We start from the raw sequence: 19,375 nt of genomic DNA on the forward strand, positions 1-19,375 counted from the left end.
TGACTGACTGTTACTCCATAACGTCACCATCATTTGAACTATTAGACTTGTGTCATTCCTTAGGTAAGTAATGATACTTCATTGACTTAGTTTGAATTTCTCTGATCACTAATTAAGAGGAGCTTATTTTTATTTGTTTATATGAGCTGTAAAAGTGCATATTCATGCAATTTGCACATCTAAAAAAACTTGGATGATTGTCTTTTTTTATTTGTAGAATTTATTTTATTAGAGACATTAATCCTTTCTTTTTAAAAAATTTTTTTACATTTATTTATTTTTGAGAGACAGAGCATGAGTGGGGGAGGGGCAGAGAGAGAAGAAGGTAGATTCCAGGCTTTGAGCTGTCAGCACAGAGTCCGACGGGGGCTCAAGCCCACAAACCGTGAGACCATGACCTGAGCCAAAGTCAGAGGCTCAACCAACTAAGTCACCCATGTGCTCCATTCCTTTCTTAGTAGTATTTGAAACAAATATCTTCTCCCTGACTGTAGCTTGAAGTTTTATTTCCTTTTATTTCCTTTTGACATGTTATCTTAATTTTAATATATGATTATACATACCAACTTACTAGATTTATGTTACTATATTTGTATGTGTGTGTGTATATATATATATATATACATATATATATATATTTGTATACATGTATATCTACAGTCAGTATTCTTTATTCGCAATTTGGTACTTGTGAATTTATCTGCTCACTAAAATATATTAGTAACCCTAACCCTAGCACTCACAGTTCTTCCGTGGTCATCTGTAGATATGTGCAGAGCAATGGAAGAATTTGAATCACCCAATGCATGTGTTCTCAGATGAGAGCAAAGAAACACTCCACCTTCTTTTTTCAACACTCATACTGTAAATAAATGTTCAATCATGGTCTTAGTGTCATGGTTTTCACATTTTTTGCTTTTTATTCATTTCCCTGTTTAAAATGGCTCCAAGAGTATAGGGTGTAGTGCTAAAAAGCTTTCCAGTGTTCCTAAGTGCAAGAAGGCGATGATGTGCCTTAGAGGAAATACGTGTATTACATAACTTTGTTCAGTCACTAATTATACAGTTGTTGGTCATCATTTCAGTATTAATGAATTAACAATACATATTCAATAAGGTATCTTCAAACAGAACACACATAAGACAAAGTTACATATTCATTGATTGATGAAAATGTTGGGACAAGTTTCAAAGGAATTTAACTGTGTATTTGTCCCAGGATCAGTATTCACTAAATCAATGTTCATAAAGACTCTATAGAACATTACTAATGCAAAAAATGAAAATGTGCTTGTCTATATCTGTATCTATATCCATACCTATATCTATAAATGCAAAAAGCAAATGTGATGGAGTCTTAGAACTTGTTTAGGTATCCAGAGGCCCAAGGGTGTCTATATTTCGTACACTTGCATTTCATTTATAAGGATTGGTAAGATCAGATTAAACACATTTATATCATATACTGCTGAAGATGTGTGTGTGTGTGTGTGTTTAATGTCTTTTTAAGTGTGGAACAACTGGTCCCCCTAACCCAGTCAATAGTTATAACAGAAAAACTAACTTTTTTTCAAACAAATATATATTCAGCATCACATTTCAACATACACGAACTTTTACTGGCAGCATGACTAAAAACCAACTAAAGAAATCACTTCCTAAAATACGGTATATGAAAACTGTTTAACTATTTAGTGTAAACACCATTTCTTTTCTTTATCAAAATTTTGTCCTTTTCTACACAGACACAGCAACAATACTGTTTCTCAAAGGATATGCAAGCAGAATACAATCTGAAGCCACATAAAAAATAAATGTACTTAGGCATGTGGATAATATGTCAAATGCATATGTTATTTAAGACATCCATTAATCTTGAATCAACAAATATGATAAAGTGTCTTCAAAAGGACACATTTATAGACACCTTGCATATACACATAAATCCAAAAGGAAATCTTATGAGATTGACAAGGATAATTCAGTGAAGAGTATTTTTATTTGAAATATCTATGAATCAATGATACAGAAACTAGAGTCGCTTTGTTTTATCGTACATCATAGATATTTCTCTTTGAGTGAATAAGTCAAACATATACTCAATGAAAATGCTCTTTCAGGTATTCAGAATTTTCTTGTAATTTTATTCTCATGAAAAAATATTCAAATAGATATCTTATTGGGAATACTGATCTTCAGAGAATCTAACACATTTGATCAAATTACTCAATGGAAAGTATAGTGTGGAAATTCGTGTTCATTTCTGCCACCATATAAAATTTGCATTCATACCACTAAAGCAGGTTACATAGAATTCATTGAAATGCAAGATTTGCAGTAGACAACTTAACTTCCTTGTAAAGCATAGTACTCTCAAATTGAATTATGTTTGATGAAGTATTGCAAATAATTCCTTCTTGTGGCATTTTAATTTTCTTAATATATCTTCAGTCTAAAGAGTATTAGCATAAGATTTAACATTGTCATGTTACATATTTAAATTTACTTATTTAATCAGATGTATTTAATCAAGTTTTTATTTGAATGCTTAATTGAAATTATTTTGGTTGACATTTTGGAACAGCCAGAGAGGGCTGAACTGTTACATATTGAGTTCATGCACTCACAAAATAATGATATTCATACCCAGAGTGGCTGTTGTTAATTTGTCTTCAAAAATCATTTTGACACTGATTATAACTTTAAAAAGCTTAAATATCGGGGCCCCTGGGTGACTCAGTCAGTTAAGCACCCAACACAGGATTTCAGCTCAGGTCATGATCTCATGGTTCTGGAGTTCGAACGTGCTTTAGTGCAGAGCCAGCTTGGGGCTCTCTCTCTTCCTCTCTCTCTCTCTGCTCCTCTCCCACTCATGCTATCTCTGTCTCTCTAAGAATAAATAAATAGATTTTAAAAATAAATTAAAATATAAAACTTAAATATCCAAAACCTGGAAAAAATTAGTGCTTTATTATTCCATACAGCATGAGTAGTCTAAATTAATTTTAAGAACAATCAAGACTTAGGATTTATAAGCTTAGCGTATGTTTAGAGTTAACAGAAGTGTAATTTGAGAGAACAAGAGAGAAAATGGGTAAATAAATAAATGAGACAATATTAAAAGGGTTATCTCTGCTTAATAGAATTATTTTTATGATTGTTTTCTTTATAGGTTCCTCCAATGTCAAAATCTTCTCATACAAATATGAATTACAGTTTCATAAAAATTTTTTAAATCTTTAAAATTAACTCTTTAATGAGTAATAATAAATCAATTTGCACATCCACACAACATGCATACAAAAACAAAGAAAATATAGAAAACCTGAGGTCCTCTTGACAAGGTCTTGATTGGACAGCTATTTGTTTTTCATGGAAAGATCCATATTTCCATGGGTTGAGTGGTGGCTGGAGCATAAGCAATAGTCTCAGTGCTGAAGAGCTAAAAGATTATTCACAGTCACTGGTTATTGAGTAGGTGGCCTCAGTATATGCAGAAGGGCCATACATTCTTTTTAAATGGACATTTCATAATTTTTATACAACTGTCACTTGATGTAAAGGTTGAGAATCCTGGCAATTATTTTTATAGTTAGCAATTTTTTTTTATATTGCACATGTCAGTGGAAGACACTTAGGTTTACAATGAAAGGGTCCGCCAAGATTGAATTTCAGTCTTTCTTGTCATTGCTTCTACTAAGTACAAACAAGAGACTGAAAAGAAAAATCCAGTACTAAAAAACAGAGAGTTCCTTGGGGAAATGACAGTGCAAAGGAGGAAAAGAAGAGAGGCTAGATGGCCAGCAGAGGTCTGAGCCAGGAAGTCAGTCATCCTGGACCAACGTCTTTGTCTCCAAGTAAGTGTGCAAAAATGCTCCTGAGCGTCTCGGTCCATGACGGATCCATCCAGTGCCACATGTCATGTTACTGTTCTTGTCAGAACAGGTGCTTCTCTGTGACCTGTTGCTGGACTTCGCTTACTTCTCCAGTTCCTCTTTAGCACAGTTCTGTTTCATTACAAGTGACAGAGAAAACAAGTATGTGACTTGAAGACGTAGCGAGATGGGAAAATCAAATGAGGGTCTCTAAAGCTTCCCAGGTTACAGCGGGACTATATTCTTCTGAGACCGCAGTCTCATTGCATTCAGGCCTGGGGAAAATCTTGCTGTCGTTTCCAGCGTTATTTACTTACTTCTCTGCTGTGGAAGAGAACTAACCCTTCGGAAAAATTTCCATTTCAGTAAATGTAGTAATGAGTTAAATACCTCTCAGTTGTATCTAAACACTTGACATTGCTAGAAAGTTCGTATTCTAAGGCAAAAGAAGTTATATTTCATTGGAATTAGCCTGTCAAGATAAATATGAAGTGCATTGGGATATCAACTGGGAAAGTGGAGAGTTAGTTCATGTATTCAAAAACTCTTCCATTGTAATGTAGTTACAATAATAAACCACCAAAGAAAGAGATCAAAACTGCAACTAGAGTAAAACTAGAGAAGTCTCTCCAACATGCTACAGATGTTGAAATGTCAACCTGATGTAAAGAAATTCAGAAGAAGCTTGTAAAGGATACCAGAAAAATTCCACTGTTAAGTTCCAGAGAGTAAATAGATAATACATTAGCAAGATCAAACAGCATTGGGAAGAGAATGATCTCAAGGATAGGTGACTCCAGAATCCTCCAGAAGTGCAACAGAATCAACTATATAATGATACTAAGCAGGGGAGACCTGCATAGCTCAGTCAGTGAAGCCTAAGACTTTCAGTTTGAGCTCAAGTCATGATCTCAAGGTTCGTGAAATAGAACCCTGCTTTGAGCTCTGTGCTGACAGCAAGGAGCTTGCTTGGGGGTCTCCTCTCTCTCTCTGAAAAATAAACATTAAAAAACTACACAAATGAATTCTGAAGTATTGGCAAGAGAGTCTGGGAGGTTTTTCAGAGGAGCCCAGCAGCACTCCAAGGAGGTATTGTATTACGAAAGCAGATTTGCCTATCGTCAGAGGTTTGCTTTAGATTTTTAAGACTTGCTCTTTGACCGCAGGCAGGATGCTCCAGTGGCCTGAGTCTATCACGAGGTGAGGTCCTTTTCCCTCCTCAAATGTTGGCAATTACCTAAGTAACCTTCTTTCAATTCTGGAAAAATGAGATTTCAAGTACATGGGCCACCGAATTTTCCTTCTTTCCAACTCTGATCATTTGAGTATTTTCAGTGAAAACAATTTCCACTAGATTTTTACAAGGTTTTCCGTGTTCATTTGAATGATTGATGGTTTTTCTCTAAGTGGATAGATAGTAAAGCCAGAAAACACAGAGTGCAGCATTTATAAGCTGCTCATCACTCAAAGAAGGCTACACTACAGCATGAGGACACAATTGCATCTGACCCTAATAAGTGAATAGGTTGTGTGCACCCAAACCTTGCTCTTTAAACCGAAATAATGAAAATATGCTTCAGAAGAGATAAACGACCCCCCGAGGAGAGGGCAAAAGCTGTGCTCCTCTTGGGAGCTCTAAAGCGTTCATTGTAAAAGGGAGAGATTCTTATCCCCATGATTCCCCGAGGAGGAAAGGCGCTGGGGAGTAGAGAAGCCAGCCGCAGCAGGAATTCAGGGAACATTTTCATTTCAGTGAGCATCTGCTGACAGATAGTAAATCCAGTGATAACTGTCAGGCAGCATGGGGGCCTTTCTTTCCAGCAAGCATACTGAGAGTGACTTATCCCTCCTGGTATTATTGTTCTTTCTCTACCTGAGCATAATGGGGATTTAAAAATTTACAAGAGATGTTCAGGCAAGGAAAAAAAATCTACAGTATTAAAATTAAAAGCTATCTCTAATGAACTCATTTTTCCATGCCAATCATCCTTATTTCTTAATTTCATGTTATATAAAATATATTGTAACATTTCAAAGTCTCTTATGAATTAAGACTTGCATTATCTCTTTTCATTTCATTTATTTATTATCATTGATTTCTTATGATGGAGACAAGTATCCTATCATTTTCAAGACAGAGGGGATGGAAGAACTTATGAAGCCATAGAGATAATAAATTGCTTGGGCTTCCATGAGACACATGAGATTGCTTGTTTTAATGAGTATATGATAATAAGAGGTAATTTGACACTATAGATTTACAGGTAGACATAAACAATTTCTAACAAGAGTGTTTGTTAATATTATCTTTCCTTATTAACAAATGTATTATACTGGTTTCTATTGTCAAAACAGGATGTGAACTCTTCAAAATATTTTAAACACATTTTAACATATGTAATAATTAATATTAATCTTTAACTGAGAGGCTCATAATCTAACTATAATAAAGAAGCACTATAATTGAAACAGTAGTTTCTTGGATTTTTCTATAAATGGGATTTACATTTCACTTGTCCAATGGGGCTTATTTACATTTAGAGCAGTGTCTCAACACAAAACATGTCTTGGTTTACTGGGGCTACTTTAACAGACTATCAGGGACTGGGTGGCTTAAACAACAAACTTTTTTTTTTTCTCATGACCATGGAGGCTGAGAAGCCCAAGTTCAAGGTGCAGGTAGATTTAGTGTCTGGTGAGAACCCATTTCTTTGTTGGTAAATGTTTGGCTTTTTGTTTGGTTTGCTTTGGTTGTTTGTTTGTTTGTTTGTTTGTTTTCCCCTGTAACTTCACATGGTGGAAGGGACAAGGAATTTCTCTGGAGTGTCGTTTGTAATGGCACTAGTCCAGTTCAAGAGGGCTCTACCTTCAAGACCTAATCACCTAATCTCAGGGCCCCACTTCCAAATACCATCACATTGGGATTAGGTTTCAACATATGTGCTGGGAGCCATTCTGAGCCCTCTAGTCGGGAAAACTCCTGGTGAGGTTAAAGCAAGTTTGCACGGTGTCTTGCCAATCAGATGACGTCCGATATCCACCTCCACTCAATTATTTCTGCTTGAGCGCCGACCCCCCAAGGTACCTTGTTGATCAATATCAGGAGTGACTAGTCCCCTTATTTCGGCCCTGGTAGGATGACTGCATCTTGTGAAGGAACTTATTGTGGGGACTTCTTCTTTTGATTATGGGAATAGACATCGTGTCTCCAGCAGGTCCTGTTTCCCTCCATACTTTCCCTTGAGCTATGAACAGGCTAATGACCCTTACTCATAAAAGATTGACCTTTACATGTACAATTCTGTTTCTACAGTTTTGCTAGTCCGAGAGTTTCATACAGCTCAACATGTAAATTAATTAACCAAAGATGTCTCTCATGCCCTAGCTATTCAAGAAATCATAAAACTAGACACAAAGCTAAATGCACTCAATGAGGCTATTCTATGTATTGGAAATCAGCTAAACTCTTTAAATGTATGGTTGGCTCTCCAGTGCCATAAAGCATATAACTGGAAAATCAAGTCTTACCCAGAGACAAACAGCCTAACTTAGAGAGAAGGAACAGATAAGGGCAGAACATAAGTTGCCATATATACCTTTGCTAACTGATGGTGTATAGCAGCCCCTTCTTTAAGGCCTACATTCCACCAACACCTTCCCCTCCCCTGGCAACTGTGATGAGGATGGATAAGAGTATCTACAAACCTATGACTTAATCTTAGTGTTATTAAAATGTGAACCCCTGTTGTTTTCTTAGTTACTCAAGCTCACTATAATTGGGGCAATTCTGCAAGAAGACTTCTGTGAAACCTGTTTCTGTACATTTTCCAAAACACCTTATCACAGAGAGCCATCCATTATAAAAATTCCATTTTCTGGTGCCATGTTAACATTTGACCTGTAAATAAAGACACCAAAACCGACAGGACAGAGATGCCTGCCTGGTGATCAGAAAGAATCTCGGGGCTCTCTCCCTCCCTCCCTCACCGACACCGTCCATCCTTCAGGGACCCATGGACCTGGCCAGAGCTGGAATCTGGCACAAATGAATTTGAGGAGGCCCTAAACACTCATTCTATAGTACAATAATATTACGCTGTTACATAAGCACATGGTAGCCGCTCTAGTGTCAGGAACTGTGATGTCTCCATTCGGATTGAGATGGTCTTCAAAGAAACTACTCTTTCTCAACTACAGTATAACATTATATGTGTTTTTATACTGGCAGTAGTTCAAGTTTATTAATTCTAGCAATCAAAACATAAATCAGTTAGTAAATAAGTTAGTAAAAAAAAATAAGAAGTATTTTATCTGTGGAAACTGGATATATCCTTCAGAGATGTGAGGTCTGTGCTAATTTTCCTTGCTGGTAGTCACAAATAATCACTTCCATATTTTACCTCGTAGCTACCTTATTGAACAGGATCATGAAAAGCTTACAAATGATTCCACTATTGACATATCCCAAAGCTTAAATACAAATGCTTGTTTTTGATAAATAACATGTTTAAATGAATTACATTATTAACTGCACGTTTGAGTAATTGTCTATGAAAAATTTCTATTAATGAAAATATAAGCTCGTTAGTATAGATGTTATCCTAACTAATTAACTCTGCTAATTGAAATGGTTTGAATTTACTATCTGCTATATTAGATTATCCCAACTCTTAAAGAAATACCCATGAGACTCAAAAGTGTGCAAACCTTTTGGTTAGATGTCATTAGATCCCTAATTTAGTTGCAATTTATTGTGTATATTAAATTGCAAATGATGTCTTAAAATGTTTTATACATTTGATTGTATATTATTTCTCAATATTTGCTTAAAATGCCTGAGGGAAAAACCAAAGTTAAAGAAATTTAGTGTATAAAGACTTGATTTGCTTCCAATTATTTAAAAGCTAATATTTCTATTCTAGTCTGCCTTAAATATTTTACTCAGAAGAGGCTTTAGTTATTCCCTTATTCACCTAACAATTTCTGTCTATCTGCATTGTGTCAGGTCACTTATCTGTAGTTAGGACAAACATAAAATAATATGTATTTTTAGATTTTGAGAGCACTAATGTAATGGGGGATTCAGTTTAGAAGAAGAAAAAGCACAAGCTCTTATAAAAAGAAAGTAGAAAAATAAACAGATAACTGTAACATCATGTTAAAATAGAAGTACCGCAGAGGTTAGTAAGTAAAAATAGAGTGAATGAAAATCTATTTTAGAGGGAGAGGGAGGGAGACAGAGAGAGGTCTCTAAGATTTAAAAATAATAGGTGAAGAAAAGGAAATAAAAAGAATACATATTGTCATTGTACATGACATGATTGTCTTTGTTGATAAATCATAAGATCAACAAAATAACTCCTGAAACTAGTAAGTGATTATAGTAAGGTTGCAAGGTACAAGGTTATTATACAAAAGTCAATCATTTTCTTGTACATCAGCAATGAAAAATTGGAATTTGAAATTAAGAGCAAAATAATATTTACATTAGCACTTAAATAAATTATTTAGGTATAAATCTGAAAAAAAACTGCATGAGGGAAACTGTAAAACTCTGATGAAATAAATCGATACTTAAATAAAGAGAGAGAGATTGCAGGTTCAGGGATAGGAAGACTCAATATTCTTAAAATGTTAATTTTTCCCAGTTTGACCCATAAATTCAAGGCAGTCTGAATCAAAATCTTAGTAACTTATTTTGTAGATATCAACAAAATGATTCTATAATTTATATGGAGAAGCAAAAGACAAAGAATAGCAAACATAACATTGAAGGAAAAGAACAAAGTCAGAGGACAGGTACTATCTGACCTCAAGATTTACTACACACCTACAGTAATCAACACAGTGTGGTATTGGCAAAAAAAATAGACAAACGAATCAATGGAACAGAATAGAGACCCCAAAAATGAAACCACACAAATATAGTCAACTAGTCTTTGAAAAAGTAGCAAAAGTAATTGAATGGAGAAATGAGTCTTCTCAACAAAGATTGCTAGAACAATGGAACATTTATGTGCAAATAAATAAATAAATAAATAATGACTTTTGACACAGATCTTACACCTTTAACAGAAATTAACTCAAAATGGCTTGTAGTTCTAACACTTCTAAAAGGTAACAGGAGAAAATCTTTGAATTTGGTGATTACTTTTAGATACCACCAAAAACACTATTAATGAATGAAAAAAGAGGTTAGAATTCATTAAATTTTAAAATTCTCATTTTTTTGGATGGAATGGTGTGTGTGTGTGTGTGTGTGTGTGTGTGTATCTTTTAGAACCATGTAAAAAAAGTTTAATTCTGCTCTATGAAACACTCTATAAAGAGATTAAAAAGATACACCACAGCCTGAAAGAAATAATCTGCAAAATATATATCTGATAAAGGACCGGTATTGAAATACACAAAGAACTGTCAAATTTTAACAGTAAGAAAACAAAGAATGCAAACAAAAATGGCAAAAGATCTGAACAAACACCTCAGCAAAGAAGATAGACAGATAGCAAATAGACATATGAAAAGATGATCAATATCCTACGGCATTAGGGAATTTCAAGTTAGAAATAATACACCACTACACACCTATTAGGATGGCTAAAATCCAGAATACAAACAAACCAAAGTATTGATGAAGATATAGAGCAAACAGAGCTCCCATTAACTGCTGTTGGAAATACCAAATATTTAGATATTTTGGAAGATGATTTGTCAATTTCCAACAAAGCTAAATATATGCTTGCTATCTGATTCAGTAATTCTGCTTCTTGGTATTTACTCAAAGGAGTTAAAAACTATGTACCCAAAAACCTGTCTACAAATGTTTATAGCAGCTTTATTCATACTTGCCAAAACTTAGAAGCAACAGAGATATCCTTTGATAAGTAAATGGATAAACAAACTGTGGTACATTCAAACAATGCAGTATAATTCAGCAATATAAAGAAATGAGTCATGAAAAGACATGGAGGGACCATGAAAAGATATGGAAGAACCTTAAATACATATAGCTAAGTGATAAAAGCCAATCTGAAAAGGCTACATACAGTGTAATTCCAACTATATGACATTCTGGAAAAAGCAGAACAATGCAGATAGTAAAATAATCAGTGGTTGCCAAGTATTCAGTGAGAGGGAGAGAGAGGGAAAGGGAAGGAGGAACAGGGGAGCACAGGGAATTGTTATGGCACTGAAACTAGTCAATATAATACTATAATGGCAGATACATGTCATTATACATCTGTCAAAACTTAGAAAATCTATAACACAAATAGTGTTGCCCTCCTGTAAATAATGGACTTAATATTAATGTATTGATATTGATTCATCAATTTTAACAAATGTATCACAGTAAGTCAAGATGTTAATAATGGAAACTATGTGTTATGGTTAGTGGTGTGATATAGGAGAACTTTCTGTATTGTTCCTTCATTTCTTCTGTAAACATAAAATTGCTCTAAAAATGGGGTGACTGGGTGGCTCAGTCGGTTGAGCATCCAACTCTTGATTTTGGCTCAGGTCATGATCCCAGGTTTATGGGATTGAGCTCCACATCAGGCTGTGTGCTGAGCATGGAGTCTACTTAAGATTGGCTCTCTCTCTTTCTCTCCTTCTGCCCCTCTCCCATGTTTGCATGTCCTCTCTCTTTAAAAAAGTAAATAAATAAATAAGTAAAAGAAAATTTTTAAAAAACTGCCCTGAAAATAATGTCTATTTGTTAAAGAAAAAAATAGATAAATAAGATGGACTTTGAGGATGTAGAGATCAGAAATAATCTCTCACCTTCCCTTACAAAACAACATCAAAAAAGGAAGGAAAGTCTGCATATTCATAACTTTCTTGAATTCATCAGAAAGCTGAAGTTGCAGGTCAGATAATTAATCCTAAATATAAGGAAAGACAGGTGACTCTTAAATGAGTATCACTTGCTTAGCTGTGGCAGATGCCACTGAGCATTGGTAAAAAGTATTCAGCTAAATTTGTTAATAATTTGTTAAAGAAAACTTTCAAGTAAAAAGAAAATATGAACTTCTGGAGGCAGAAGACACAAGGGGAGTTTGCCTCCATTCATGGGTGCTTTTCCAATGATTTCACCAGTGCTCTTAAAACAGATTAGGATCAGGGCAAAAAGTGGTGCTGGGGAGATACCGCTGCAAAGAAGAAAGAGAGTCAACCCTGGATGCATAGATCCTTTCCTTCTAACTCTCCTATGGAAGAAAAACCTTAAACCACTAGGTGAAGGATAAGTAGCATTGTCACCCTAAGGGCACTGGTACAAACTTACTGCATCTAAAAGAACGGAACAGAAGGCAAAAGCAAAGCAAAACCAAACAAAACCGAAATCCTATATCCACAAGGGAGAACAAGAAAAAACCCTGGGCCTTGACCCATAGGTGGGAACATAGCAGGATTATTGAGAGGGCTCTACCACATGACTTAGAAAAATAGCACCTGCTTAAGACAGATTTAAGAAGGAAGCCACCCCTGTGACCCTGACACTAGCCTAATGACCGTTGAATAACAATAGACCTACTGTTACAGAAATAATCATCAGTGTATATAAATAATGAGAAACCAAACATGCAAAAAAAAAAAAAAAGAAAGAAAGAGAAAAGAAAGAAAAGAAAAGAAAAGAAAAGAAAAGAAAAGAAAAAAGAAAAGAAAAAGACAAAGAAAAAGAAAATGGATGCTTTTCCCAGGCTGGATAAGGTGAGATGTTTCTGCTGATTTTAGATGGAAATAAATTGGAGAGGCATCAAGAAATACTATGAGCTGAACTGTCAGCTGAATGCCAACCTTTTAAGAGAGGGAGATTATAACATGCAGAGGAACACAGGGTGCATACACACGGGGGGGGGGGTACTGTATGGAAAGGCAGTAAGAGGGTAGCCATCTATCTGCAAAGTAAGGAGAGAAGCCTGAGAGGAAACCAAAGATACTGGTGATCTCCGCAGACCAATGTGCAGACCAATGTGCTATGGTGACTCTCCATAGCTCTTATTCGTGATGAGGGAGCATAAGGTAAGCTGAGGGCAAAGCACAAGCTAGCACACTCTCTCCCCACCCCAAGATAGGATATGTGTAATATCCCTTAGGCCCTCCTGGCTGCCCAAGAACAAAGGACAGAAAACAGATGGTTAAACTGTTAAGAGTCTCCATCAGTTTACAAATATCTTACTACAAATACCTCCTCCCCCCCCCAAAAAAAAAGGGCAATATCATCAATAGCCTAAAGTCTAGGAATTCCCTATTGTTTTTTTTTTTAATGTTTTTTTTTAAATTTATTTCTAAGAGAGAGAGAGAGAGACAGCGTGAGCAGGGAAGGGTCAGAGAGAGAGGGAGTCACAAACTGAAACAGGCTCCAGGCTCTGAGCCAGCAGTCAGCACAGAGCCCGACGTGGGGCTTGAACCCATGAACTGCGAGATCATGACCTAAGCGAAAGTCGGACGCTTAACCAACTAAGCCACCCAGGCGCCCCCCATGGTTTTAATGTTAATGCCTTGCTAGAGGGAAAAACAACCTTAGCTTGACAATAACTAGAACTAGAGTAATCTCTGAGTCTTTGGCATATGGAAGTTTAGGAAACTTCCTCTTGGCTTTACCTCCCCCAACTCCATAGTTTTGACCAGTTACTCTTCAAACCCCAGTGCAGCTCTTTCTGCCCATGGGTCCTAACCCATGATTTAATAAAATCACCTTTTTGTACCAAAGATGTCTTCAAGAATTCTCTCTTGGCTGTCAGCTCCAAACCCCCTGTTATCACCCCAAAACCCCATCATTAGGATTACCTCTCCCTCCACTGCAGAGGTTCTGAACTTTTTACCATTAGATTCTTTCTCTCCCTTCCTGATACATGTGCATGGCAAGAATAAAGGAAGTAGTGGAATATCAATAAGAATTTTTGTGGAGAAGAAAACATTATTCTTGTATTAAGTTTTCATGGAAGTAGTGACAGATTAGATTTGTTTTTATGATATGTATTCACAGTTGTGAAAAGGATAAACCCTCCAAGAAACATAGGATGTGGTCACAGTGAGAGATGGACAAAGTTGGATTGCTAAAGAAAACTTAATGCAGGCTGGCTGAGTCCAAGAGCCCAGAGGTGGACCAACCTAGAGGGTCATTGGCTTTGCACAGGATACAAATCAAATACAAGCCAAAAGGAAGTGAGAGCAGAGTTTACTGAAGATATAAAGATAGCAGATACAGGCAGAGCATATGGAGACTTGGAAAAGAAAGGAGGGTGTGTCTCATCTTTGCTTGCTTGGGGCCTACGATTATTATTGAGGACAGTGGTCTGATGCATATGACTTCTCAGGCATCCAGGAACCAAAGACCAGTGTTTAGGTGTCCCTATAAATCACTTATGCCCTGGAGCCAGAGGTCCTGGTGAGTCAGTTGTCTTGGAAATGTTCAGGATGACCTCACCTGGTCACTCCTACCATGTTAGCTATTGTGCTCAAAGACTCCAAAGAAATGATCAATTCCCTGACCTTTATAAGGAGAACATAAATTGTTTGTATGATAATGACTCTGCAGGGTGGGGGAGCAGGTCCTCGTAGGAATAGAGGCAAAGAGCAGTCCTTCATGAGTTTCTTCAGTTTCCCTGTCATGAACGCATACAACACAAAATGTCAATATTTACTGATCTATGGTTTATTGCAATACAAAAATACAATACTGGGGCGCCTGGGTGGCTTAGTCGGTTAAGCGTCCGACTTTCGCTTAGGTCATGATCTCGCGGTTCATGGGTTCGAGCCCCACGTCGGGCTCTGTGCTGACTGCCAGCTCAGAGCCTGGAGCCTGTTTCAGTCTGTGACTCCCTCTCTCTCTGACCCTCCCCTGCTCAAGCTGTCTCTCTCTCTCTCCTAGAAATAAATAAAACATTAAAAAAAAAATACAACATCACCATTAAAATAAGAATATACATCAAGGCAAAGCTGTTGTATACAACGGGTCTGGAAAAATCTGAACCAGGTTTAATTGGTTCCGTAAAATTCTATGACAGTATATATTTTCTTTCTCAAATAACGAGGTGCTGAAATGTACACAGAACACCTTGGGACGAAGAGCTTAGAAAGGCCATAATATGTGGCTGGTCATGTAGGTATGTACTTGCTGTGTAGCCAGCCTGAAAAGTTAAAGTCATCTGAGAGTCTTATGGAAACCAGATGTTAATAGTGTTACACTTTACCTGAGCCCTGTGCTCCTAGGAAACAGCCAAGGTTAGGTTATACCTCCCACCCTCTGGTGTTCCAGAAAATTGCTGACTGCAAAGAACCACCCTTCCTTAGGTGACTGAAATAAGACTTGTGGATTATACTTTGTTTACCTGTGAAAAAACAAGGCAAAGATACTCCTAATTCCCACTCTTTCCTCAGGATGATTAGCTGAACTATTTGCATCTACAGCCAATCTGGGCACAATACCTGCTACCTTCACTTACCAAAATTTACATAAGCTTCTCTGTTTCCCCACAAACACCTGAATTTTGTCCTTTAAGATTAAGCAAGCATTGGGTTGCACAACAATCCCTCCAAAAGCACCGCTTTTTAGAATCTACTGACATCAGGTAAAATCCTTTCATGCTTAATTGTCCGTCCATGCCACCCGCTCACCCCATTCCTCCACATCTGGTTCTTTCTAGACCTGGTTGCCTTTCTTTATGAGAGAGCTTCCCTTCTGCCTCACTTTTGAGATGATGGCAGACCTTCTGATCTGAGCACTTTCCTTATTCCAATGTCACCCTTGCATGACTGCAATAATCCTCTTCCTCTTGCTATCATCCTTTTCAAGAAAGTCTCTCTTACCCAAGTGCTTTGTATTTGACAGTGTAAATCATCCGTCTCACTGCTATTAATAAATAGTACTGACAAAATGTCCTTAAACCATTATGAACACATGGGTACAAAATACTATTAGTAGTATTAGTCAATACTATTAAATACAATCTTATTCAATACTAATATTATATGATGCTATTTATTAGTATTTTTAATAGTATTTCAGTGTCTTTCATGCCATGTGTATGAATCAGTAGTTGAGCAAACAGCTCAGGAAAATTAGAAGGAAAATTAGAAGTCTGTTGGAATTAACTTTTACAACACAGGGAGAAAACTCTAAAAACAATGACAAGTTAAAAAGACATGGACAATAAATTTAGAAGTCTAAACTGGGAAGAGTTTTAATGATAGGGAGAATGTACCAGAATATTTTTATTTTATAAAGTGCTCCTTTCCCAAAGTAAAACATTCATTGCATAATTGCCTAATCCTATTAATTATTAAAGCTTTAAAGTAAAAACTCCTAAAATTATCCCAGCCAATAATAATAATAATAATAATAATTTTAATAATGGAGAGGTATCAGATTGATCTAAAATCTCCCTTCACTTAATAAATGCTAAGAGAAAAGGAGATATTTTACTAGCTGTATGACAGTATTCATAAATATGGTAGAACTGGGAAACATAGCCCTTTCTGATAATCTTTACTATGATAACAGGAAATGCAATAAAGTCAACACATATTAATAGAAAATTGTAGAACATAAGTACTTCAAGCGTGGAACCGATAAACATATAGATATAAACCTACTATTTAAATATATGTACAAGTGATCATTTTTTCTTTTAACGGTATTACATAAATGGCTTAAATTTAAAATTATAAAGATTACAAATCTAATTCAGTCTGAGAACTCAAAAGAGAGGATAATATATTTATCAATTTTTAATGTTTTTTGTTGTTGTTGATCAGTTTGTGTGAGAAACACTTAAATATATGTTAAGAACAGGAGGAGTTGTCTATTTTATATATTTCAGAATAAAAACATTCGAAACAAAATCATATTTAATTGATATGGGTAAGAAAATAAAATAAGATGATAAAAGACATTAAACGACACTGAAATTTCAATAGATACAAAAAGTCTAAACTTCATATTTTAAAGGCAAAAAATGTGGGAATATTACTCAAAAAGAATCAAATTTTGCCGTTTGCAACGATGTGGATGGAATTAGACTGTTTATGCTAAGTGAAATAAGTCAGTCAGAGAAAGACAAATACTGTATGATTTCACTCATATGTGGAATTTAAGGAACAGAACAGATGAACAAAAGGGAAGCAAATCATAAATGATTCTTAAAATAGAGAACAAATTGAGAGCTGCTGGAGGAGATGGGGGGAGGGGATGGGCTAAATAGGTGATGGGGATTAAGGAGGGCACTGTGTGGAGCACTCGGTGTTGTATATAAATGATGAATTACTAAATTCTACTCCTGAAACCAATATTACACTATATGTTAATTAACTAGAATTTAAATTAAAATTTAGGGGAAAAAACTAAGGGCAAAAATATGAAGATTATGCCAAAAAAGTCACAAGTATTCATTCCCAATACAATACTTAACACAAAATAAAATGCTAGAAATAATGAATGGCCAAACATAATAATCTAATAATGAAACAAATGATCATATGAAAAATATAAGGTTTAAATTTAGTATGAAATCATGAGGCAAAACGGAAAATTTTGTTCATCTGCAAAGTACAACTACTATTTACATAATAAGCCTATACCTTTATAAGCACAAATATATAGAGCACCAAAATATGTAAATTAAGAAAGTTTGTAATTATCAGGAAATACTGACAAGGAATCATATTTTAAGGCATATTTATAACATATATTAAAATAGAAGCTGGACGCAGTGTTCTTTTTTTTAATTAAAAAATTTTTTTTAAGTTTACTTATTTGTTTTGAGAAAGGGAGAGAAAGCATGAGTCAGGGAGGAGCATAGAGAGAGAGAGAGAGAGAGGAAGAGACATATCCCACGCAGGCTCTACACTGTCAGCCTAGAGCCAACTTCACATTCTCTGTCCCCCTCTCTATAAACCCCTCCCTCACTAGTACATGAGTACATGTGCTCTCTCTCACAAATAAAAAACAAACATTAAAAAAATAGCATGCTTAAAAAATGTAAATTAAAAATATCCTTCTGTTAGATATCTATTGATTTAAAAAGTTTTGTATAAAATTGGATAGTTGAGAAAAGCACATAACAGATGTGACATTTGACCTAAATTCATTTAAAAATAGTCACATGGAATACTTTTTTTTGAAAAACAAATGGATCCATTGATATATAAATTAGTTTAAAATAATCTTTAAACAGCAGGAAAGCCATTAAATCCATTTATGGAGCTGATAATATGTTAGATTTTTCAATCCTCACAGAGACCCATACACCCACACACACACACACAAAAGTAATAATAAAGTTAGTTTTCCTCTTAGTATATGTAAAATCCTAACTATATTAAGTGATGCACTCTAAAATTAATCTGCCATAAGTGATTGAAGTTTATGTAATTAATTGTTTAATATTGAACAAGTGCTAATATGGTAATGCATAGACAGATAAAAATGTAAATAAGTTATGAATAATATTGGAATATAACATATGAACTTAGTATTCAAATGTCAACATACAATCTGACTATAGGTAAAAATAGAAATCTTTTTAGAAAATAACCAGATTGAAAAAAAATCAAATTGTTTATTTTCTTATGATAGTTTTGTTCATTTATTTTCTTAATTAGAACTGAATTTAAATTATGTCTGCCATAATTATATATAAATTGTTCAAAAGTATGATAAGAATTTGTTGAAAAATAACAACACTGAATAAACTAAGAAGCAAAATGATCCAGCTTTTACCCAGTCCTTGGATCCAATGCACATTTTGGCTGGTAAATCTGTTTGCCACCCAGGCTTGTGGGTAGGAGTAGACAAATTGGAGCAGCACAGATCCCTTATTGCATTGTGAAATGCTAGTACACAGCGTGCCGGGACTCTGGCTACACAGTCCTAGCTAAACGACAATTGGCAGCAAGCATTGCTTTGCTTCTGTGGGTCCTCATTCTGGAATAAGTAAATACACTTGACCGCATAAAGTAGTAATTGCACTGGTATGGCTGGTATTGCCTGAGATGGCAAAGGTCTGATCTCACTGACATTACACAGAGTGAGATTTTTGGAACATAGCATTTTTTTTTTCTTCCTCTTTTCAGTCTAGAGATCTTATTCATAATAACTAAGAGGATAGTAGAATTTTATACTTATCACAAAAATTCTATATTTGCTGCTATTTTTCAAGTGTTCTTTTCTCACTCTGCCTTTTAATTCAATTCACAAAGAACTCTGAAATCATTATATCCATTATATGTTTACTCCTTGTTTTCTTAAAAAAAAAAACAACAACACATGAGTCAGATTTTTTCTGTTAAATTACAGTTTTCAAACTTATTGTCTTTATGATTAAAGTAAGTGAGATTAAGAGGCTGCCTGGGTGGCTCAGCAGTTAACCGTCCAACTTCGACTCAGGTCATGATCTCACAGTCTGTGAGTTCCAGCCCCACATCAGGCTTTGTGCTGATAGTTCAGAGCCTAGAGTCTGCCTCAGCTTCTGTGTCTTCCTCTCTCTCTATCCCTCCCC

The sequence above is a fragment of the Hyaena hyaena genome, unplaced genomic scaffold, assembly GCF_003009895.1.
Source record: "Hyaena hyaena isolate Hyena2069 unplaced genomic scaffold, ASM300989v1 scaffold_930, whole genome shotgun sequence".
Taxonomy (NCBI): domain Eukaryota; kingdom Metazoa; phylum Chordata; class Mammalia; order Carnivora; family Hyaenidae; genus Hyaena; species Hyaena hyaena.